The sequence below is a fragment of the Hippopotamus amphibius genome, chromosome 3, assembly GCF_030028045.1.
Source record: "Hippopotamus amphibius kiboko isolate mHipAmp2 chromosome 3, mHipAmp2.hap2, whole genome shotgun sequence".
NCBI lineage: Eukaryota > Metazoa > Chordata > Mammalia > Artiodactyla > Hippopotamidae > Hippopotamus > Hippopotamus amphibius.
The window spans coordinates 18,025,807-18,050,842 of record NC_080188.1 but is presented as its reverse complement, the minus strand read 5'-3'; the positions used below and the strand labels follow the sequence as shown (position 1 = coordinate 18,050,842).

General features: G+C 41.7%; 1 long non-coding RNA gene across 3 annotated transcripts in view; it reads left to right on the top strand.

Annotated features, from left to right (window-relative positions):
• The first annotated feature begins 6,320 nt into the window (after positions 1-6,320).
• Positions 6,321-25,036, top strand: part of LOC130849469 (uncharacterized) — a 42,762-nt gene continuing 24,046 nt past the window's right edge. For 2 of the 3 annotated variants that reach the window (XR_009052748.1, XR_009052749.1), the window contains exons 1-2: positions 6,321-6,430; positions 6,708-6,887. This is a non-coding gene — a long non-coding RNA (uncharacterized LOC130849469). Of the gene's footprint in view, positions 6,431-6,707; positions 6,888-14,999; positions 16,045-25,036 lie in introns of those variants that run through there. The other variant, XR_009052750.1, reaches the window with a different exon arrangement.

The window sequence follows — 25,036 nt, the reverse complement described above, 5'->3', positions numbered from 1 at the left end:
CACATCAACCCTCGGTAGCTCACAGAGGACCGTGGAATACAGATGAAAACGCTTAGAATATAACGTGATGCATGAACGAATCCAATCTTTCTCAGACTTTAGCGTGCCTCGGAATCCCCCGGAGGGCTTATAAAAACTTGGATCACTGGGCCCCACCCTCAGAGTCCTGATCTCATAGTTCTGGAGGTGAGGCCTGAGAATCTGCATTTATAACAAGTCTCCAGGTGACGCCAACGCTTCCAGCCTGGGGACAATTTGAGAGCCCTGGAATGAATTGTATGCATGGAATTAACTCTGACTGGTGGGGAGAAAGGAGTTTCAGAAGAATCAAAGCCTGAGTGGAGTTTTGAGGGATGAATAGGAGTTCATTAGACAGACAAGGCAAAAGAAAGGCTACTCTAGGTTTGGGAAAAATCATGAACAAAGAGGCTGGAGGAGCTTGGTCAGGTATGAGAAACCACAGGTGAGAAAGATGAGGTTGGCAGGCGAGGAAGCTGCTGCTGTCCCCAAGGGAAAGATCACTAACTTTAACCACTCTAACTTAACAGGCAGCCATGCTGGGGGGCGCAGACCATTTCCGGAACCCCAGTCCCAAGCAGAGAGAGAGGCTGGCTGTGCGAAGGGCTTGGTCTCTCCTGCTCCATCTCTTTGGGGGTCTGAGCAAAATTACCCAGGCCTAACTCAGCTGCACGTCGTGTTTTTCCTTCCCAGGACAGGTCACAGGTCTTTTTTTTTCTCAGGTGGCTTAGCTGAGGCTCACAGAATAGGTTTCTGTATTGACCAGGGCTCTTGACTCTGCCAGCTGGGGAGACATTAGCTCAGTTAATCATCGCTGATGTCATAAAAGCAGCTTTCTTAATGGGAGCCCTGATGGAGGGTGGGGTGGGGAAGACACTGAGGTCACCGTGGAGGAGAATTCCACAGGCTGCTAAGAAGCTCTGGAGAAAGGTGGGTCCCTGGGCGGTGCCCGCCTGAGGCCTTTGAAGTTTCATTTGCTGTGTTTTACGACCACATGCTGTGAGTGAATTGTACCTGCAGGCTGCTGCCCTCTGCCTTCCCTGCCAAGGGGCGGTGGAACTCCCACGAATAGTATCTGTCAGGAGGTAAGTGCGCAGGGATCAGAGGGCAAGAAGGAGATGGAGTCGGCCTGCCCCTGACCTTGTAGTGGGAGCTGGGTCGCCCTCGGCTAAGTTTCTCAGGGCTCTCTGCTGTCCTGGCACGTGTCCCACTGCCCCTAAGCCACCCTCCCAGGGCAGTGTGGGCAGGTCTTCGGGGCACCTGAGGTCTTAAGGGTGAGGAGGAGAGCATTTGGTGTTTCCAATCGTGGCTCTGCGTGTATGCAAAATCAGAAGTGAGGTGGAGGTGATTGGTTGAGGAGTTGTTTGCTTTTGTGGTTTCAAGCAACATTTCCAAACACCTGTATATGACCAGCTTCCTCAGATTTGAGGCGCCTGATAAACCTACAGATTCCTGGCTCCAAAGGCCTGGGCTGGAGTCCATCCTTTGTTGAAAGGTACCCAAGTTAGGCTGATGACCCACCAGATTTTGAAAGCCTTTGCCTGGAGAACTAAATGCAGAAGAGACCTTGAATGAGGAGGTGGTCTCTGAGGAGTGGGTGTCCACAGCTTGCGGCTCAAGTGTCCCTGCCAACCAATAGCATCCCCTGGTGGGAGCTCGTTAGAAATGCAGAATACCAAAACTTCTGAAGCAGAATCTGCATTTCAATAAGCTTCTCAGGTGATGTATGTGCACATCACCACTTGAGAAGCGCTGGTCTGTACTCTACATCATTCAAACAGCCTCTACCTTCTATTGCCTTACCTGCTGGAGAAGCCCAAGTTGGCCTCAGTGTGGTGGGTCTTTGAACTAGCTTCTGATTCAGCAGCTTAGAGGCCTGACTGCAGAGAGCAAGGCTGCCCTGGGCATCAGCTTTTGCAGCTTGAAGTTGGATATTTGCATAGATCAAAACGTATTAACCAGTCTCCTGAAGAGGATTTTTCTAGCAGGGATCCTGACCCCTGGCAGTGCTTTAGTCACTTGGAACAAGTTTGTATGTTTCAGAAGGGGGTGGGGGGGAATTTCTGAAACAGGAAACATCATAGGATGAAGTGTGCTATGGTGCAAGCTTCTCAAACTTTTTTGTGCCCATGAGTTAAGTGCAGATTCTGCTTCAGTGGGCCTAGGATGGAGATTTAGATGCCATTTCTCTAACAAGTTCCAGGTCATGCTGCTGCTCTCGTCCACAGACCACACATTGACTATTAAGGCTCTAATTGGCTTGGAGACACACCTGGGTTTAAGCTCTCAGTTATGGGGTCATGGGGTTGCTTAACCTCTCTGACCTTAAGTTTCCCTTCATCAAGAGAGATGCAATACTGAGCTAGGCGGATTATTAGGGAGATCGTTGTTTCAGTCTCCTGTTGCTGCTGTAACAAATTACCACAAACCTAGGGGTCTGAAACAAGACATGTGGTTATGGAGTTCAAAAGTCCAGAATGGGTCTCATTGGGATAAAATCAAAGTCCACCGGGACTGCGCTCCTCCTGAAAGCTGTAGGAGAGAATTTGTTTCTTTGTCCTTTTCAGCTCCTGTGGGCCACCTGCATTCCTTAGCTTGTGGCCCCTTCCTCCATCTCCAAAGCCAGTAGTATCAGGTTGCCTCCCCTTCTGTTTCTGTCGTCACATCTCCTACTCTGACCCTCCTGCCTCGCTCTTATAAGGACCCTTGAGATGACATTGAGCCCACATGGATAATCCAAGATAATCTCCCCATCTCAAGATCCTTAATTAATCACATCTGCAAATTCCTGTTCACCACATAAGGTAACCTAGTCAGTTTACAGAGATTAGGACATGGGCATGGGGTGGGGGGGAGGGAGGGGTGGTGTTATTCTGTTTCCCACAATTGTATAGAAGGTTTACATACAGGCAGTCAGCCAGGTGCAGGCACATAAGTGCTTAAAAAGTGTCAACCTGCCTACTTTCTTGCTCGAGCCTGGGCAGAGATTCTAGAATTTTGGTAGTATCACAATCCCTCTCTACTACTGTAGCAGAGTTTCTGGTTCAGTCTGTCTGGGGTAGGGCCTACAAGCCTGCATGTCAAGCAAGTTGCCAGGTAGTAGTGATGCTGATGGTTCCAGAATAATAGTTTGTGAACTGCTGGCCTAATGGGAAGGAGGTGGGCTTCAAAATCAGGCTAACTGGAGTTTGAAACCTGCTCTACCATTTGCGATATTACTTAAGCAAGTGGGACTCAGTTTTCTCATTTGCAAAGGATTCTTGTAAGGTTTAGAGGATTCAGAATTCCCCATGGTGGTTTGTATGAACATGCTGAACAAATGATTGAGCTATATGGTATAGATTTTTTTTCTGTCCCTTGCATTTAACACTTTCCTCTTATGGTGTGGCATAGGCCTGCAGCGGACAGAGAGCCCCTGTTATAAGTTGAATTGTATCCCCTCAAAATTCATATGTTGAAGTCCTGACTCCTAGTACCTCAGAATGTGACTTTCTTTGGAAATAGGGTCATTACATATATAAAGTGAGGTCATTAGGGTAGGCCCTAATCTAATATAACTATGTCCATATAAAAAGGATAAATTTAGACACAGGGTCATGTACAGAGAAAAGATGATGCAAAGATACAGGGAGAACAGCATCTACAAGCCAAGAAAACCACCAGAAGCTTGAAGAAGGCCTGGAGCAGATCCTTTAGCACCTTTAGAGGGAACGTGGCCCTGCGGACACCCTGAATTTGGATTTCTAGCCTCCAGGACTAGAATCTGCTATTTGATAATACATTTCTTATTTAAGCCACTCAGATTGTATTGTTTTGTCACAGAAGCCCCAGGAGACTGATAAAGTCCCATCAAAGTAATTGCTTTGTTTCCCCATTACTGATTGGAATCCCCTAGAACCCTAGGAGAGTGGACAGCAGAGGGGAGCTGTGCGGTGAAATCTGAGAAGGCCCAGTGCTCACCGTGACAGCAAGGCTTCCTCCCCATCTTCCTGAGGCTGCTGTGGGAATGCTGGTGCCCCCACTGTGCTGCTGCTGCCTGAAGGCCTTCGGGCCAGTCCTTGGTGCCATCAGCTCCGGGGCTAAGCCCTCCCCTACACTCAAGACGCACACTGGCTCAAGGGAGCCCAGCTTAGAGAGAGGAGAGTGTCCCACAGAGATAGACAGTAGGAATGGGGTTGTGTTTCTGGAAGGATGTGTCTAACCCAGCCTCTGGCAACTGTAAAGAATCAGATAGTAAAATATTTTAGGCTTTGCCAGCCATACAGTCTCTGTCACAGCCACTCAACTCTGCTGTTTTCGAACAAAAGTAGCCATATGTAATACATAAAAGAGTGAGTGTGTCCGTGTTCCAATAAAAGTTTATTTACAGAAATAGGCAGCAATACCATAGGCAGGATTCATGGAAGAAATAGCTGATAAGCTGGATTCCATTAAATTAAAGACTTCTGTTCTGTGAAAGGCAATCTCAAGAGAATGAACAGGCAAACAGGCCACAGACTGGGAGAAAGTATTTGCAAAAGACACATCTGGTAAAGGACTGTTATCCAAAATATACAAGGAAGTCTTAATAAGAAAACCAGATTTTAATATGGGCAAAAAAATTAGACACCTCACCAAAGAAGACATGCAGATGGCAAGTAAGTGTATGAAAAGATGTTCCACATCATATGGCATTAGAGAATTGCAAATTGAAAGAATAAGATACCACCACACACCTATTAGAATGACTAAAATCCCAAACACTGACCAAACCAAATGCTGGCGAGAATATGGAGAAACAGGAACTCTCGTATATTGCTGGTGTGAATACAAAATAATACAGCCAGTTTGGTGGTTTTCTTACAACATTAAACATATTCTTACATAAAATCCAGCAATCACATCTTTTGGTATTTACGCAAATGAATTCAAAACTTACAGTGACACAAAAACCTCCATGCAAATATTCATAGCAACTTTATTCATAATTGACAAAACTTGGAAACAACCAGGATGTCCTTCAGTAGGTGAATGATAAACTGTGATATATCCAGACAGTGGAATATTATTCAGTACTAAAAAGAAATGAGCTATCAAGCCATGAAAAAGCATGAAGGAAACTGAAATGCATATTACTAAGTGCAAAAATTCAATCTGAAAAAGCTACATTCTATATGATTCCAACTATATGATATTCTGAAAAAGGCTAAGCTATGTAGATAGCGAAAAGATTAGTGGTTGCCAAGAGGTGAAGTGAGGGAGGAAGGATGAATAAGCAGAGCTCAGAGGATTTTTAGGGCAGTGAAACTATTCTGTATGACACTGCAATGGTGGAGACTGTCATTATGCAGTTGTCAAAAGCCATAGAATGAATACCACCAAAAGTGAACCCTAATGTAAACTATGAACTTTGGGTGATAATTATGTGTCAATATAGGTTCATTGATTTAGAATCAACCACTCTGGTTCAGAATGTAGGAACCGGGGCAGGCTATACATGTGTGGGGACAGGGATCTATAGGATATCTCTGTACCTTTTGCTCAATTTTTGTGAACCCAAAACTACTATAAAAATAAAGCTTATTAATTAAAAACCAAAACAAAACCAGGCAACAGGCTGGATTTAGCCTGTGGGCCATAATTTTCCAACCCTTGCCCCATTGCCGGGGCCTGCATTTTTGCTTTCAAACTCCATTTGGCATTCTGTGTAACCACCATGCACTCCATGCAAATGGCTATCAATGTTGGGTCAAACTTAATTCCAGAAGAAATCCGTTACCAGACAGTGGCCAGACACAGGGATGTTGTATGGAATCCAGCAGCGTTTTCTACCTATAAGCAAGAATTCCTTATCTTAAGGGCAAATGATAGAAGTGGGCCTTCAGTCTGCAGAGAAAAACCAGGGTCCTTGACTCCCAATAGGCAGCTCTTGTAGCATCTTAGCCCTTATACAAATCCCCAGGTGCCATCACTGAGTGAGTCAGTAATGGGTTAATAGCCAAACCCAGGCTGAAGTTTTACCTCCACTGCACCTTTAGAATAACAACCCAGGTCTGGATTAACCTTCAAGAAAATAACCCCTCAGGAAAGTGAACTCTAATAAAAGGATCCTATTTCCACTCCACCCTCCACCTTTTTTTTAAAGCCAAGTCTGAAACAAGTTCAGAAGGCTGTCAAGCTATGAGTGAGTGATGAGTCAGGTGTTTAACCAAACAAGTTTTCTCTCCTTGTGCTATTTGACACCTGCATCGGGGTGAGGGTGGGGCTTGTGAAGAGGCAGCAGCCCCACACATGGGGCCCTGTGCAGACACAGGCAGACAGAACTCATCCAAATCAAGGAGGCAGCATAGCCGCCCACAGCTTTGGCATTGGCCTGGGTACTATATTCCTTAAAGTTTTGACCTGGACTGTGTCATTGCTGACCCTTCTAAAAGTAACTACTTAGATGTGTAAAGTATTCAATGCCCAAGCCAGATGCTTAGACAAAGGGATGCCTTGGCAGCTGTGCCTTGAGAGGGCTGAGTTATTTGTGGGCTAGTGGAGGATTCACTCTACCTTCTCCCCCACCTCCTATCAGCTAGGAGCAGTCCTCAAAAGTTAAATCTGGGAGTAAAGGAAAGATGTTACATTTACTATGTTAAATTAAAACACATTACAGTGAATCCTCGCTTTAACTCTATGAGGCGGGTCTTATTCTCCCCATTTTACAGATGGTGAATCTGAGGCTCAGAGAGATGATGATTGTCCAATGACCCAAAGCGAGGAAGTAGCAGACACAGGGATAGAACCCATCTGTCCTGTCTTCCAGGGCACTGCCCCCTCCACTGCACCAGCTGGGGAGTATCTTCATTCTTATCTGGAGCAGCCCATGAGAATCCAGAAATTTCTAGGTGAGTTGGAGGGGGCATAAGTTTGGAGTAGCTCCAGAGTAATCGTGGGGATCTAAATCAAATCCAAATACTGATACCACCCTCCCATAAATCTAATCTGCTTGGTTGGCCCCTAAGCAAAATGGAATTCTCAGACCCACATCAGGTAATCAGGTTGAATTTGGTGGGATGTACAGTGCATGAATTCTTCTTGCAGGCACTGCAGTCAATGAGACTTCAAAGATATATTGCCTAAAATTTTACTCATGATTACTCATAGAGATTTATGCCCAGATGGAAACGGAGGACAGCTTGTTCACATTGAATGAACTGCAGTCATGTGGGAGAAAACAGAATAAAGGATGAGGCCCTCCAGTACACACTAGGAGCTTTTAAAGGTCCATATCCTTTGAGCCAAAGTTATAGATGGCTTGCAAAAATGACCCCAGTTCTCTGCCCTTTCCTGTATCCGTGTTGTTTTTGTTTGTTTGTTTGTTGACTTAGTATTTATTTACCTATTCATTTGTCTGCGCTGGGTCTTAGTTGCTACACGTGGGCTCTTCACTGCGGCATGCGGGGTTTTCAGTTGTGGCATGAGAACTCTTAGATGTGGCATGTGGGATCTAGTTCCCTGACCAGGGATCGATCCCAGCCCCCTGTATTGGGAGCGCAGAGTCCTAGCCACTGGACCACCAGGGAAGTCCCTGTATCCATGTTCTTTGCCATGTGACGTTACAGCATTCCCATCCAAGGGTGGAGTTTATTTCCCCACTCCTTGAATCTAGACTGGCCTTGTGATTTGCTTTAGCCGATAGAATGTACCAGAAGTGATGGCATGCTGATTTCAAGTCTTGCACACACTGCTTGCTCTCTTAAAACCCTGTTGCATCCATCATGTGACAAATTGGGGCTAGCCTTCTAGAGAATGAGACCACGTGAAGCTCGGACAAGCTGTCATAGCTGAGGCTATCTTAGGCAAGCTGGCCCCCACCTCATCTAGCAGATGATTACAGATGCATGATTCAGACTAGTCAAGAGGATAAGAACCACCTAGATAAAGCCAAGCCACATTGCTGACCCCAGAATTGTGAGCTAAACAAATGGTGCTTAAGTCACAAAGTTTTGAGCTAATTTGTTTTGCAATAGCTGTATGATCTACCTAATAACTTTGTGATAGGAATCCATCCTAGTGATACAGTCAGAAACTCCAACAAAATATGGAAAAGCTTCTCAGTGCTAATTATAATAGCAAAGCAATCTTTGTAAAAACTTAAATAACGAGTAACAGGGGAATGGTAAAATAAATCTTGATGTATTCATACAATGCAATTTTATAGTGCAGCTCTCTATTTAACAGAGATTAAATAGCCTATGGTACAGCCACACTGCAGAGTACTCTGTAGGTATTAAAAAACAACAACAACAAAAAACCAAACAAAAACAAAAACAAAAAAAACCCAAGAAATATCTCAGTACTCTCTAGTGATCTCTAAGATATCGGATTTAAAAAAAAATTGAGAATGTATGCATATCTGGGCTGCAAATAGGGAGGATGAAGAGGCATAGATTTTTAGGGCAGTGAAAGGAAACCTATATATCTGTATGATACTATAATGGTGAATGCATGGCATCAAACATTCCTCCAAACCCATAAAATGTATATCACCAAGAGTGAACCTTAATGTAAACTATGGACTTTGGTGATAATGATGCGTCAATGTAGGTTCATCAGTTGAAACAAATGTACCAGTCTGGTGGGGGATGTTGACATTGGAGGAGGCTGTACATGTGAGGGGGTAGAGAGCGTATGGGAACTCTACTTTCCACTTGATTTTCCTGGGAATCTAACACTGTTCTTGAAAAATTGTCTATTATTTAAGTGTGCTTAGCCTCTATAGAAAATGGGAGGATAGCAAATATATGTGTTTGCTTATATTTTAAGATGCAAGGGAAGAACAAGACAGGTTTTTAATGGTTATGCACAGGAGGGAGGAAATAGGGTAGAATGTACAGAAACAGAAGCTGAACTTCTCCAAATGCACCATGGTTTGTAGTTTTGATTTAGGGACATGTAAATATTTTGTGTAATTATGAAATAAAAGTGTATTAAATCCCTAAAGTTGAAAATTAAAATGAAATATAAGCACCTAATAGTACATGGAATTGGTGGCATAACCACACAGAAGGCATTTTAAATGACTTTAAAACATAGTACGTTGACTTGACACCTGAGGAGGATATAAATTAAGACCAAAAAAAAAAAAAAAAAAAAAAGAGCGCTACATAAAATCTTAAATTGTTCTCAGTACTCATTGTTAGTGGTAGTGCTAGTATAATTGTTTTGAGGCTGTTGTCTGTGTATTACAGGATAAGTATACATACTTATATAATTATACTTAAAGCCTTGGGATTAGTATCAATATGTTGGTGTTGTTAAGAACCAAGTAGGTGGGGCTTCCCTGGTGGTGCAGTGGTTAAGAATCTGCCTGCCAATGCAGGGAACAGGGGTTTGAGCCCTGGTCTGGGAAGATCCCACATAACACAGAGTTAATAAACCTGTGTGCCACAACTACAAAGCCTGTGCTCTGCAGCCTGCGAGCCACAACTATTGAGCCCATGTGCCACAACTACTGAAGCCCACGGACCTAGAGCCCATGCTCCACAACAAGAGAAGCAACCACAATGAGAAGCCTGTGCACCGGAACGAAGAGTAGCCCCCACTCTCTGCAACTAGAGAAAGTCCTCACACAGCAACAAAGACCCAACACAGCTAATAAATAAATAAAGTAAATTTATACAAAAAAATAAATGATGAGGCAAGAAAATACAATTTGTAAAAAAAAAAAAAAACCAGAGAGTAATGAGATACAGATATTAGATCAATGAGATTAAGTTAAAAACTGAGTCCTGAAATTGAATTGCAAGTATTGGTATACACTTTTAATGTATTTTATCCTTAATTTAAAAATCTTAACTCCAACTATTGAAAAGGCCTAAAAATAGTGACTAACCCAATAGCACTGAATACACTTAGTCCCCAGATTGTGGTCTCTAAATACCTTTTTGTACCAAAAGGACTCTTGAAGAAATGACTGATTCTAGGTCTAAACAAGAAATGTCTGAGGAGTAAGTATGAATATCTTAAAAAAATAAGGAGGCTATCAGATTACAAGTGTTATACTGTCAACAGACACAGGAGCCAATCTGAAGAGGATCTCACTTGTCAAAGATGGGAAACTTGGAGCCTCAGCAAGGACTTTTACTTCAATGAACTACAATTCATGAGTTCATAGTGATAATGATTTTTAAAAATTTATTGTTCCTGTTAGCAGATACTAGAAACCAATTCATTTAAAAATAATTGGTAAATAAAGAATCAAGCATTCATCTTGCCTTTTCCTTACAAAATGTCCTTCAGGGTGCCAAATAGTTGATGAAAGGAAGTTTATAGAATTATTCCAGCTAATATATGAAAAAAATAAAAGAATTAAAATATTATTTTGCAAGTCCTAACAAATTAATGAACGTAGGCAAAAATCGAGTGAGGATGACATCATAAAAAGAGTGACAACCAGACCTTATGTGCCTCCCTATGAAAATTCACCGCACCATCTATGCAGTATTCTTACCAAAAGAATTGAATCGGAATCTGATAGAAACTCTAGGTCTAATTACCAATTTACAGAAAGTACAGGGGAAACAGGAACACATGAAACAACACCACAGAGATGCAACCAGCAAAACCAGACTGAGGGAAATTCTTCAGGACGGAGGACCCTGTTTCTTCAACAAAGAAGCTGTAAAGGAAGTAAACACATAAATAAAAGATACGGAAGGAGAATCTATAGATTAAAAGACACTTATCAGCCAGTTTCAATAATAATAATAATTAGGAAATAACTGGGGAAATCTACACCCTGTATGACAAAGAATTATTATCAAATTACAATTACCATTTGAAGAAAGGAATAACATGAGTTATTATTGGAAATCCACAATGTGCTCAGCACCACACGAGGCACCTGACATTCAGTATCTCATTTAATTCCCACAACAACCCCCTGGAGAGCAGCTATTGGTCTCATTTTTCAGGGAGGCCCCAGAGGCATGAAGTACTTTTCCCAAGTCTGTTCAGCAACCCAGCCACCAAACCTGTGCTCACCTACAATCCACGCTTATTTAACTCATTTGCTATTAGAGCAAAGCATTGGCTTCAGCCAAAATGCTTAACAACCATGGAAACGTTTGGTAATTTATGGCAGATTCTCCCAGGGGAGTAATTTAAGATGATGATTATGAAGACTTGGTAGCAATTTAGAAGTTTGTTTATGATTAAGCAATCACATTTTACATGTATTCTAATCTTAACCACATTTTTAAAGTACATAGCGCCAGATATTGAAAGGCAACAGGGTCAAATGACAGACGTATTGCCTTAGGGTGATGGGACTTGGATAAACTTTATTTTGACTTTGCAGTTCTTTAATGTCAGGTTACTGTTACAATACAAAATATTTTCTGATCCATGTTTCATTTCTTTAGGATTCCGTTTTCTGTTGAGGTAGTATGTTAGTTTCCTATTGCCACTGTGACAAAATGCCACAAATTTAGTGGCTTAAAACAACACATATTTATTATCTTACAGTTCTGGAGGCCAAAGTCCAGACTAAGTTTCACTGGGCTAAAATCAGCAGGCCTGAATTCCTCCTGAAAGCTCTAGGGGTGCATTTGTTTCCTTGTCTTTTCCAGCTCCTAGTGCCTGCCCACATCCCTTGGGTCAGGGCCCCTCCCTCCATCTTCAAAGCCAGCTGTGTAGTGTTGTCACATGTCCTTCTCTGCCTCTGCTTCCATCATCCCGTCTTCTCTGACTCTGATTCTCTTGCCTCCCTCGTGTAAGGATCCTTGTGATGACATTGAGCCCATCTGGATAATCCAAGACAATCTCCCCATTTCAAGATCCTTAACTTAATCACACCTGCAAAGTCCCTTTTACTACAGAAGTTAACATAGTCGCAGGTTCCAGGGATTAAGACATGGACATCTTTGGGGGGCCATTTCTCACTACTGGGGGTAGATCATCTCACCATCCTCTCTGTGCTCACATGTTGCTGGGTACTGTATGTTCCTGGGTGATGCCGACAAGGTCTTAACCAAATGGGAGAGATGAATAGCAGGGGAAAAGTAGGCATCATAACAGGGCAGAGGACAGATAAGTAGCCAGTGAGCATCTCTGGAATTCTGGGTTCACATCCAAAGTGCAGAGTCACTGCTTTCTGGGAATCAACAGGAAAGGGGCTGCTGATGGGTGTGGTATTCGTGCAAGAGTAGGCCAACTCCCATCAGTGTTTGAGAGCCCTGCCCAGGTCAGCTGAGGCCGAGCAGTTATAAATATACAAACAAACAGCTTCCTGTTAACTGCAGGTATCACAACATCAAGGACTTTCAGAGTCAGGAGTATGAAGCAGGAACAAGGGATTTCTTGCAGTTACCCAGTGGCTGACAGGAATATGAAGAGAGAACTTGAGCGCTCATGGCTTGAAAAGTGGGCATCTGGAAGCCTGGAATTCCTCTGGGACAATCAAACCAATGTGTTGGGATAGCTGAGAGACACGTAGAAAGAACCCAAATGTCAAAGTATTTGGCTGTTTGGGGAGCCAATAAAATTGTTCAACTCCATCCCATATGTAGTGGTAGAACTTGTGCCTCCAAATCCTCTGGGAACTCTCAGGGTTAGGAAAAGTTTCTCTGGGTCTTCTCTCCCCCCCCCCCCCCACCTCCCTACCCCACCCCCATCACGTCCATCTGTGAGCTCCTTTTCCCTGAATCAGTCCAGTGAATGAGTTACCTTGCCATTGTCCATGGGCTGCCCACACGAGGGCACATGCATTTTGCTCCCTTGATTTTTCCAAAAACACCATCCACGCAAGGCTTAAGTTTGAGACTCAGAAAAGAATTATGGCATCAAAACTCTAAACAGCTTCAAGTTAAACAATGGACCTTCCGCTTCTTGTAAATCCTTCTGTCTTATTACTAGTAAATCCTCCACTGTGTCTTTGTCCCCTTAATCTTGCTCTAGACTTCCTTATTTTCTGTTCCCCACTACTACTCTTTGGTTTCTTCTTATCCTCAAGCTCAATTCTCCTCACTTTTTAATTGAGGTGAATTGATCTCTACTCTTCCCCCCACTCCACTGCGTAACTGAAGGTTCATTACTTTGCCCTGCCAAGCCCTGGGCAGTCCACTCCAGGTGTGACCCTCTTAGCAGCAATAAAGAGTAGAATAAGTTTTGAAATGTGACCATTCTTTTCTATCTCCCTCTAGTCTCTGTGAGAGAAAGGGGGCACTACAGAGGTAGGTTCTCTTGTCTGAATATATGCAGTCTCCCTTAGGTGCTTTGTGTTTTAAATAGCAATTCTCCTCCTCACATTATATAGACAACAAGATAGGGAAAGCATCAGTTTAGGGACCCAAAGACCCAGTTTCCATTTCCAACATTGCCAAGTGACCTTGCGTAAGTCATTTCACATCCCTGAGATTTGACTTCCCTGCTGGTAAATAGCCACAATCATGTCCCAGAGCTGTTGTGATGCTGATAGAAGAATGTATGTGGAAATCTTTAGAAGTGGTAAAAGGCTCTAGATGAACAGATTGTTAGTGATATTAGCAAGGAAACTACTGTTTATGCAGCTGGTGATCAATCAACAAGATAAGTAGTGGGTTGGTTGGTTGGTGGGTTGGTTGGTTTTCGCATACTGTGTCTCAGAGAGCTGAGTGATAAGGAAAAGCAAAATGAGTTAACCGGATGACCAGTTCAACTCATGCTGGTTTGAGAATCAGGCTGTCCTGTTGTCAAGTACAGACAAGGCCACCCACATGAAGAGGGTGATTGGGCAACTGTCGGTGGTCTAGAGAAGCAACTGGCATTTTCCATAGTTTTAGAAAAAAAAGAAGAAAGTGACAGCATCCCCAGCTGGAACCATGTGGGGGGCTGATGTCATGGAACATGGCCTGGCCTTCTTTACATGAGGGTTCTCACTCCTGCATGTCAAAGCCAAACGCAGACTAGTAAAATAAAGGCGATGTTCCTTTTTGGTTTGGGGTCACTTTTCATTGACTGTTAAAAATTGTACTGTTGCCTGTAACATAGCAACATCAACATCCAAGATTTCCTGATTTATTATCCTCTGTCTTTTTTTTTTTTTTTTTGCTTTTGCTTTTAATTGATAGGTTTTAAACTAAAGTGAGTTCTTGATGATGCAAGAGCTATGAGATAATTTTTTTTTTTTAATTATTATTTTATTTTATTTTTTTTGGGGGTACACCAGGTTCAATCAACTGTTTTTATACACATATCCCCATATTCCCTCCCTTCCTTGACGCCTCCCCCTCGATTCCCCCCCATCCTCCCTGCCCCAGTCCTCTAAGGCATCTTCCATCCTCGAGTTGGACTCCCTTTGTTATACAACAACTTCCCACTGACTATTTTACAGTTGGTAGTATATATATGTCTGTACTACTCTCCCGCTTCTTCTATGAGATAATTCTTAAAGTAAAGAAAGGATCCATGGTCATGGCTAACTAAGTTTGGTAAATCATATGGCCCATCAAAATAATGGACCAACTAAGTGTGGTCCATCAAAGAACCATAACGCACATTTTAGAGCTCCTAAGACATCCTAAATAAACAGATCTGTTTAACTTCATTTAATTCAGTGTTCTCCAGGGCTTCCCTGGTGGTGCAGTGGTTAAGAATCCACCTGCCAATGTAGGGGACACGGGTTTGAGCCCTGGTCTGGGAAGATCCCACGTGCCTTAAAGTAACTAAGCCCGTGCACCAACAGTTACTGAGCCCACATACTGCAGCTATTGAAGCCCACATACTGCAACTATTGAAGCCCACATGCCTAGAGCCTGTGCTCCACAACAAGAGAAGCCACTACAATGAGAAACCCTCGCACTGCAAAGAAGAGTAGCCCCCACTTGCACACAACTAGAGAAAGCCCATGTGCAGCAATGAAGACCCAACACAGCCAAAAATAAATAAATAAATAATAAAATAAATCTTAAAAAAAAAAAAAATTCAGTGTTCTCCAAACTTAGCCTCTTGCTCAACCCTCTTTCTTATTCCTAAAGAACACTTCTTGACATCCAGGAGAGAGACTTTCCAAACAAGAAGATTTGAGGAATGCCGCTTCACTGGACATTTCCATGCCCCAACAGGTCTCTTCTTGCTCTTCTTCTTGCTGCCCTGTGCTTGCAAAGGCTGACTTGTCTGAAGTGTCTTCTGAGTTGGGTCCAACCAATGGGAGAAATAAAAGGGTAGGAAAAGAGTGAGGTCAAAGTATTGATTTCCCCAGCTCATCTTCATTCCTTTCAAGGTTACTGCCTGTTGCTACTTAAAGGTCACAGTGGCCCTCTGTACACAGGGATTTCCTCCAAGTTCTAGTGACCAATCTTTTTCCTGCCCCTTCAGGCCGAGTGTGGTACCTGCTCCCGAAGGTTGCTAATCCATCCTGGTTCCTGCTCCATCCTTGGTTAATTTCCCTTAACGCTGCCTACTCCTTGGTAAATTGTCCCTTTAAAGTGCTCTTTTCTTATTTACCTCATTTGCATATACGCTTTTCCCTGCTAGGACCCTGACCAATGCACTTTTTAAAATCCATGACAAAAAGGTCTAACATGACAACATAAGAAAAATATGTTAAAATCTAGTTAATAGCCAATTGCAGTTACAATCCTGTAAGACACTCAAAACAGAGCACAGGCTGCCAGTGTAATATTCAAATCCCAGAAACGGCTCAGCCTGATTCACTGGCGTTAGTTCCTGTCCTGACTCATCCTACATTACAATCTCATAGCTTTGAAAGGACTTTGACAAGGCCAGGTCACGGTGCCCAGCCACATCCTAGCTGTTGACAAAGACCTTTTAGGATATTCCCATTTCTAAAATGGAATACTGGTTAGGAAACTTAATTTCTAAAAGAGCAGTTTTGATGCCAGCCTAATGAAAGGCATCTGTAGTGGGTTCTCCTTTACAAATGGGACACTCTCATGTGCTTCCTTGCCAGGATTTCTGAAGACTAATGAACAAGCAAATTCAATAGCTATGTCCCTCATCATTAGTTGGTTATAGAATGTGTACAAACATCTACTGAGTGTAAGCACTGTATATGCTACAGCCAGGGGGCCTGCTGGGAGGGGAAACAGAAACCAATGAAAATGTTGGTCCCTTCCCTTGAGGAATTTACAGTGTCAATAAATAAATAAATAAATAAATAAATAAATAAATAAATAAATTGTGTGTGTGTGTGTGTGCACGCGCGTGTATATACTCTCAACATTTGAGCCCAATCATAGAAAGCTTAAAAATGGTTGTTACAAACAGTACAGATATCTGATGTAGGTACAAATAAAAATCTTTAGATTTTGTTCAGTGTTGCGGCTAACTCTTATGTGTCTGTCTACGTGTGCATGTGTCTATCTGCATACAAAAAAGGGGGGGGCAAGTTTAGAAGCAGTGTGAAATAAGGAAAAGAGTATGAGTTTGAGTTAATTATTTGAGTTAATTTGCTTAGACATATGTAAATGCTTTAATTTTTCTAAAATTTTCGCATCTGAAAAATACATGAAATAAATGAAATATACTGAATAACACAGACAGACACAGCTGTCGTGGACACTTGATGACATAAGATAAACCCAGGAGCCTAGACTGAGCTGGCACTTTGGAGGCCCTCATGAAATGTCAGTTGCCCTCTCTTCCTTCAGAAAAAAAACAGACTTTGCAATCTGTTTCTAGTTTGTTTATCAAGGCTTAATGGAGAAGGTGAATCTTTTAAAGAATTTTGACTAGTAAAAAGCAGGGGGCCAACAGCAATCATGACCTTTTCAGATACTGCCAGAAAGAGAAATCAGAGAATTGAAAAAAAAATTAAAGTGTCCCTTTAAAGATTATGCCACCCATTCTAGAGAGAATTAAACTAGTCCAGAAATACTCTTTTCTAAAGGAATTTCTAGAAATGTAGTTTCATATCTCACCTAGGTAGTATCTTTTAGAGCCATTCAAATTTACTCTTTACACTCTTACCTTCAAGCACTTCTCTCTACTTTTCAATACAGATTTTTCACCTGAAATTTCAGCCCCACTGCCTCCTCCCCATCAATCCTATGTCCCCTGGTGTAGTGTAAATTTACTCACACCTCATATCATGGCTGTCTCCAATTCCTTTTATACCATCATTTGTACCCTTTGTTTTCCAATCTTCAAGAAAGTTTTATGTAGGAACCAGATTAACATAGGAAGCAGGCTTTGGAAACAAATTCAGTGTAGGCCCTGAGCTGCCTTAATCCCAGGGAAACTTTAAAAAGCAACTGGAGAAGAACTGACCACTTTTTGTTTACAAGAGCTGGAAAGCCTCCAAAGCCAATTCATACATCTTCCATGACCCTGTGTGAGTGTGTGAGTGTGTGCGTGTGTGTGCAGGACATTTGCAAACTGCTTGCTTCCTCAAGGACTGTATTCCCTGCCCATGAATTAGCCACTGGCGAGGTGACCTCTGCTGACTGCAAATACTGTTGAACCCAGAACTTCAAACATCATTTAAAGAGAGGCAACAATTCATTTCCAATCCACAACACAGTGAATTTAGCAGGAAGGGACAGGGTCACTCTGTAAATTGGCAAGAAACTGAGGAAGAGCTGGCAGAGAAGGGCGGCCTTGTCTGTTTCCTGGGGCTGTGCCCTACGGACTGTGATAATTAGGAACAGGGAGGGGCTCTCTGGACTGAAAATGATAGGAAAGGTGCTGTACTAACTACTGCAATTTATTGGGATGATACTTGAGGTGTGGTTATTACCTTCTGTTGAAGTTCATTAACTAGACCTCATAAATGGCAGGCTAGAGCTTTTAAAGGGAAGTGACAATATTACAGATTGCCCTGAAGCCCTTAACTGGAGATCATTCAAAGACCAAGGTCAAATGGTCGTCTTAAATACAGAGATGTGCTTGGTGTTTTTGCAATGAAACCATTTTTGGAAAGAAGATACCTCTGGATGCATGGCCCTTTTGGGGTATCCAGTGAATATTTGAGCACCTGGGGACAGGCATATATGATCCTGGCCCTTACTGAGTTTATCGTAATTGCCCAGTGAATTACCTGTCTGCCCTGCTTGTCCACAAAATGTGACAATTTCTATGACCGGGAAAGCATAAAGTGTGCTGAAATCACATGTCAAGGACAACTAATCGAATTAAGAAAGTCATGGGCATTTGTAGAGACATGGATGGACCTAGAGACTGTCATACAGAGCGAAGTGAGTCAGAAAGAGAAAAACAAATATCGTATGTTAACACACGTATGCGGACTATAGAAAAATGGTACACATCAACCGGCTTGCAAGGCAACAATAGAGACACAGATGTAAAGAACAAACATATGGACACCAAGTGGGGAAAGCGGGGAGGGTTGGGGGGGATGAACTGGGAGATTGGGATTGCCATATATACATTACTAATAACAAAAATAATATCAAATTGTACACTTTAAATATATGCAGTTCATTGTATGTCAACTATATCTCAATAAAAGTTCTTAAAAAAAATAAAAAAGAAGACAGAACTTCGTCTTAAAAAAAAAAAAAAGAAAGAAAGAAAGTCACGGGACGCTTCCCCGAGGAGGTACCATCTAGTCAAGACCCAAGTTGTGGCAGTCTAATCAAGCCAGAAGATAAGGATGGCAATCCCACCTCCCGCATGGTTTACCAAACTGGTGCCTCTCAAACTTGACTGAGTATCCAAATCACCGGGGATCTTATTTAAATGTGGATCTGATTCAATAAGTCTTGGGGGCCCTGAGATTCTGCACTTCTAAAAAGCTCCCAGGTAAATACTACTGGTCTAAGGACTACTCTCTGAGTAGCAAGGTGCTAGATGACCTTCTGAACTCTTCAACTTCTCTATGCTTTAGTTTTCTAGTCTGTAAAATGGACTTCCAAGGGCAAGAGAAACACGGATATGAATTCATCTGTAGCAGATTCTGACCTGATCCCACTACTGACAGACACTTGCTGGTTGAGTAAGGATCCCTAGGAGACTTGCCAAACTGCTTGTCCTCATATCTTGTCAGTATTTCCTTTACCTAGTTAGATAATTTTTTAAAAATCCTTTTCCTACTTCAGGTTTTGTACTATTATTAGCCAGATGACAGTTCCTCAAGTAGGATATATTATGCAAAAGAGCAGAATTATTTAAAGTATTAAAGTCCTTCAGCTGAAAATTCAAAAGCTGTTGGTTTCTTATGATTTTGGAGGTAACCTGATTCATGGATACGTCATAATCCCTGAGAAAAGGCAGGGCCTGTGTATGCTGATTTCCTAACTCAGTGACAGGCATTTGGTAACATACAGTCTTCTTGCTATAATTAGCTTTCAGGTTAGATAGCATATCACTCATCTCAAAATTGCAAAATTTATACTTGCTATCAAACGGATATTAAATTCAGAGGCTTCATGAGTAACCGTGAAATGCACCCTTTGTACTCTGACATCTTGGTTTTCCACAGCATCTCGCCCAGAGCCTGAGTTAGGGTGCAAAGGGAATTTTTGAAAAAGTACCCACAGCTCAGGCCAACTGAGATGTGGGTGGGGTTCTTCTCAGATAAGAAAGTGATAGCAAAACAGGAACAAATTCAGGCCAAGCAGACAGTCATTTTATGAAGGGAAATTATACATTCTTTTGATTGGTTCACCAGCACTATTCTCTTTGAGAACACTTTGTTAATATTATTCTTTTCTGGCCTTTAGGACATTTGGGATCTTTTTGTTGGTTTGTTTTTATCTTTTCAATTTTTTATCTATAATTTTTTAAATTTATTTTTTATCGAAGTGTAGTTGATACACAATATTGTATAAGTTACAGGTGTGCAATATAGTGATTCACAATGTTTAAAAGTTATTCTCCATTTATAGTTATTATAAAATAGTGTCTATATTCCCTGTGTTGTACAATAGATCCTTGTAGCTTATTTTATACCTAATAGTTTGTACCTTTTAATCCCTCATTTGGGATGTTTCTTAAAACTCCCATTTTTTAATTTCTGCCTGATTACCCCTTCCATCTAATTCATATTCAGAATTAATTCTTCACAATTGTGTCATATGAGAGTGAGAACAAGTTTTATGTACTTGAGTGAGAAGACACCATCTTTCCTTATTTATTGAGTTCCTGCTATGTGCTAGGGGCCCTGAGAGGCCCTGAGCAACCTGTGGTGAGTACAGCGGATGTGTGTTCTGCCTTCCTGGACTTTCTTAGACTAGTTAGGGGAGGTAGAAACTATGCAAGTAAACAAAGAAGTGCATAGTTTGAGCGATGTGCTCTGAAGGAAATGGAAGGGGTTCCGCGCTTGAGAACAAGGCAGGGGCACAGGGTCTGGTTTATTAGCTGAGCAGGGAGGATCTCACTCAGGGAGCAGCACTGAAAACTGAACTGAAGAATGAGCAGAGGCCACTGTGCAAAGCTCAGGGAACATGTTCTCAGCAAGGGAAGAGCACATGCAAAGGCCTGGAGTGTTCAAGAAACTGAACTGTGTGAGTTTGTGCTCCTTAATGCCCCAAATATGTTCCTGAGAAACTTACTGCTCCTCAGTAGGAAAACAGTCAAAATATGGTATATAGAGCTATGCTATAGAGGGAGTTATGTGATGTGATAGTTAAGAACATAAACCCTAAAGACATACCAACTTCTGACTTTGCCATTCACTAGCTGTGTACCCTTGTGCAGATCATGAAATCTCCCCTAAGTCAGTTTCCTTACCTGTTAAACAGAGACTAACAATAGCTCCCACCTCATAGGGTTGTTGTGAGAACAAAATGATGAACAGGTTAATACTTTTCTGGCACATAGTAAGTGCTTTGTAAGTGCCAGATCTTCTTACAGGCAATTTGTTTGGATATAAGAGAAGTGGGAGGGATGCTGAAACTGTGACGAGACAAAGTGCTATGAAAGCACAGAGACAGGAAAAAGAATTTCCACTAGGGGACATCATGGTGGAGGTAGATTGGAACTGTCTTTTGAAGGATGGAGAGAAGTTCACGCTCTAGAGGTGGTGAAAGCTAAATCAGCCACCTGGGCATCTTTCTCAGCCCCTCTTTTCCTTCATCTTTCATATCTAATTGATCATCAAGTCCTTTCTCGGATCACCCACCACTGCCTTTGTTCAGGCATTTAGAGTGTCTTGTCTGGACCACTGCAATAACTGCCTTGTCACTGGTCTCCCTTCAGACCCATGCCCGCTGCTGTGCTGCACTTAGTACAACGGTACAGAGAAACTGTCCATGTAGGTGCTTGCATTCCCAAAAGACTGGACCTGCTCTCTAGGCTTGTAATCAATGCCTGTTGAGCTGAACTGCTATCCACTACTGTTTCCCTCTGTAGCCATTAGAGTTCAGTCAGAATAAAATAAGCCATTCTAGGTGTTTCCAAAAGTGAGAATTGAACACAGGGGATTGGTTTGCGAAAAAAGAGTCAAGAGGCCAAAAGAAGATCTTAGGGAATTCAAAAATTAGTATCTGGAGGAAGCTGCTGCTGGAGGAAGGAAGTAGGGTGGCCAGAGCCCAAAGGCTAGCTCTGTGTGACCAGGGCTGAAACATGGCAGGAGCTGGAATGTCTGGAGGGGCTCTCCCACAGAGGAAATGGAGAAATGCAGCCTCTAAAGAAGATGCTGCCAGAGGCCAAAGGAGGGAAAATATCTTGGCTTCTCCCCTACTCCTTCCCACCAGGCTTCTGCCAGAGCCTTCCAAGAGCCCCATTGACCTGGAAGCCAAATGGCAAAGGAGCCTGGGAAACGTAGTTGCCAGGACACCATACAGAGCCAGGACAGTAGGGAGTGGGACTGGGAGCAAATAGGTAACCTACAGGCACCCCTCTGATTCTTCTCCCACTTGTGCTGCTGCTGCAGATCTGACATTGCTGTCCCCCCCAGCTCCCCTAAATGTAATCAGAACAGCTCCTTGACATCTACAGGATAAAGACCAAACTCTGAAAAATAATAATAGTAATGTATCTGAGAGGCTGGTCAGAGAGGACCTCTGTGAGACCACCACCCCACAGCACCCAGGTGAGACCCAAGGCCCAGCAAAAGGATTGTGGACCCTGCTTGTCTCTCCTGGTTGGGGGAGGGATTGAATGGGCTTGAGAACTTGCAGCTGGTCCTGTTGGGACTGTTCGCCAGTGTTATCACAAAAAAAAAATAGGAAATATTCATGTGCACATTCAAATCACTTTCGATACTATTCGAGGTGCTTTCAGAAGCATCATCCAATTTTATCCTCACAACAACAGGTAGGAGGAACATTATTATATCTCATTAAAGTAATGAGTGAGCACAGGAGGCCACAGGAAGGTGAGCTGATATGATTGGAGCTCAGCACAGGCCAGCGACAGGGTGGTCTCTGAACTCAGAGCACTTATTCCTGGTCAAAGGTTGTTTCCATAAGATCCAGGGGCCCAAGCCTGGGGTCTCAAACCTCTCAAAGTCCTTGCAATCAGGATGGGGCCTCTACACAAAGCTTTGAATACACAAAATGTTGATCAGAAATCACACATTAGCTAAATTCAATGTGAGGTTGATTTTCTTCCATTGAACGTCAGACCCCTTAGTTTGGTAACTAAAGTTATTTGTGAGAAAAATGAATTATTAACTAATAAGTTTATTTGGTGGGAAAAAAAAAAAAAAGCTCCAACACATGAGAAATGAAGCGGGAAGGAGGAGGTCAGAGAGGACCGGAAGCAATGATATGATTCTTCTACACCATCCCCTTCCTCTATGGGCAGCCCTTTATAAAGTCCTCTTATACTTTGTTTCTTGGCTAGAATTTTTCTGTTAAGAGAGGGAAAGATGAGGAAGTTTGTGAAATTGGGCTAAAATAAAGAGAGCTTAAAAATAAACATAGAAATTGGCGCAAACTCTCTGCAGGGCAATTTGATGACACCTACATCAATATCCCTAAAAATATGCCTTTCCTTTAAACCAGCAATGTCATGCCTAGGAACTTATCCTAAAGAAATAAATCATGATTATCCACAAATATACATATAAGAATGCTTATTGCAGCTCTACTTATGAAAGTAACAGATTATATATTACCTAAATGTCCAGTAATAGAGAATTCGTTAAATAATGCATAGTACATTCATACAACAGAAAGTCATGCAGCCATGGGAAGTGATAGTGTAGAGAAACATGTAAATATGTTAAGAAATCAAAGTGAGCTACAAAAATGTAAATCAAAAAATGTATGTACATCAAGTTGTCAACACTGACCGTCTATAGGTACTGTAATTACAGTTGATTAATTTTTCTTGCTTATTAATGTATTTTCTAAACTTTCTACACTGAATTTGATCTGATTATCTTTTTCTACTGTTAAATACATCTATTAATGTTATGGTAAAGGTGGATAATTATTTCACTCAGGTTTATTAAGGTATATTCTGTATATACAGAAAAAAATTACATTTTAGTATATAGTGCTGAGTTTTGACAAATACACACAACACAATCAAGATACAAATTTTCCATCACCCCAAATAAGTTCCCTTGAGTCTCTCTGTAATCAATCCCTTCTCCACTCTCAATCACTGATCTATTTTCTCTCATATAAATGGAATCATATCATGTGTAACATTTTGAATCTGACTTTAACTTAGCATCAAATTTTAAAAATATACTCGCATGAATTTGCAGTTCATGGAATGGATATAGCATAATTTGTGTATCCATTCATGAGTTGATAGACATTTGGGTTGCTTTTAATTTTGAGCTATTATGAATAAATAGATGGGTTCAGTGTGGACATATGTTTTTATTTCATATACATTTTACGAATACTTAGAAGTGGGATTGCTGGGTCACATGGTAAGTGTATGTTTAGCTTTATAAGAAATAGCCAAACTGCTTGCCAAAGTGGCTGCACCATTCCAAGCCTCAGGCACACTTGGTATTGCCAGATTTTTTTGTTTGCTTGTTCATTTTTTTTTAAGCCATTTTGATAGGTATGTAGTGGTACCTTATGGTTTTAATTTGTATTTATTTAATGACTAATGATGTTGGGCATCTTTTCATATACTTATTTGCATCTGCATCTCCTCTTCGGTGAGAATTTTGTTCAAATCTTTCACTTATTTTTGGAGGGATTGTTTCTTTCCTTATTACTGAGATACAAGACTCTTTATTTGTCCTAGATACAAATCTCTTATCGATATGCAATTAGTAAATATTTTTCCCAGTTTGTGGCTTGTCTTTTAACAGTATCTTTAAACAGAAATTCTTTATTTTGATGAAGCTCAGCTTATTAATTCTTATGAATTGTGCTTTTGTGTAGTATCTGTGAAATCTTTTAACCTAAGGTCACAAAGATTTTCTCCATTTTCTTCTAGAGTTTTATAGCTTTAGGTTTTACATTCAGGTCTTTAGTCAGGTATGTGTTTGCTAATATTTTCCACCAATTTGTGCCCTGTTTTTTCCATATTTATCATATCTTTTGGTGAGGGAAAATTTTCAATTTTGATGAAGTAGAAACTAATTTTCGTTTTGTGTCAGTGTTCTAAGTCATTAAAAAACAAAACAAAAAACACACAAACTTTTTCTCTTTCCCTCCCTTTCTACCTCCCTTGTTTCCTTCTTCCCTCCCTCTTCCTTCCACTCTCCCTGTCCTTCCTTTCTTCCTTCCTTCCTCCCAGCCTCCTTACTTCTCTGGCAGAGAAAGGCCTAAGATTTGCAGAGGGCAGTGTAAGACAATGGTCTATGAAAACCCAGCTCCTCTTGAGGGTTTTTGCACACTGTGGTCTTCAGGACACAAGTCAGAAGCATAAGAGAGGTAGGTAAGCAAACCTGGTGGATAAAATCACAGAAAGGTATAAATGGCAGCCTTGTGGTTAAGGGGGTTATTAAACCCACACATTTCATAACCACTCTTCAAAGATGAGATGGGCACACATTTTTCCTCTGTGTCTCAAAATTTAAAGGGAGGATTTCTCTGTGGAAATAAGTGAATACAAATAAACTCATTATTATTTGGTTTCCAAGGGCATATTTCAACACTTTCAATCCAGAAATTTGACTATGGAAGTTGAAACCTCGGGCAGTGTAGCCCACTTTCCAGGGTAAGGGAGT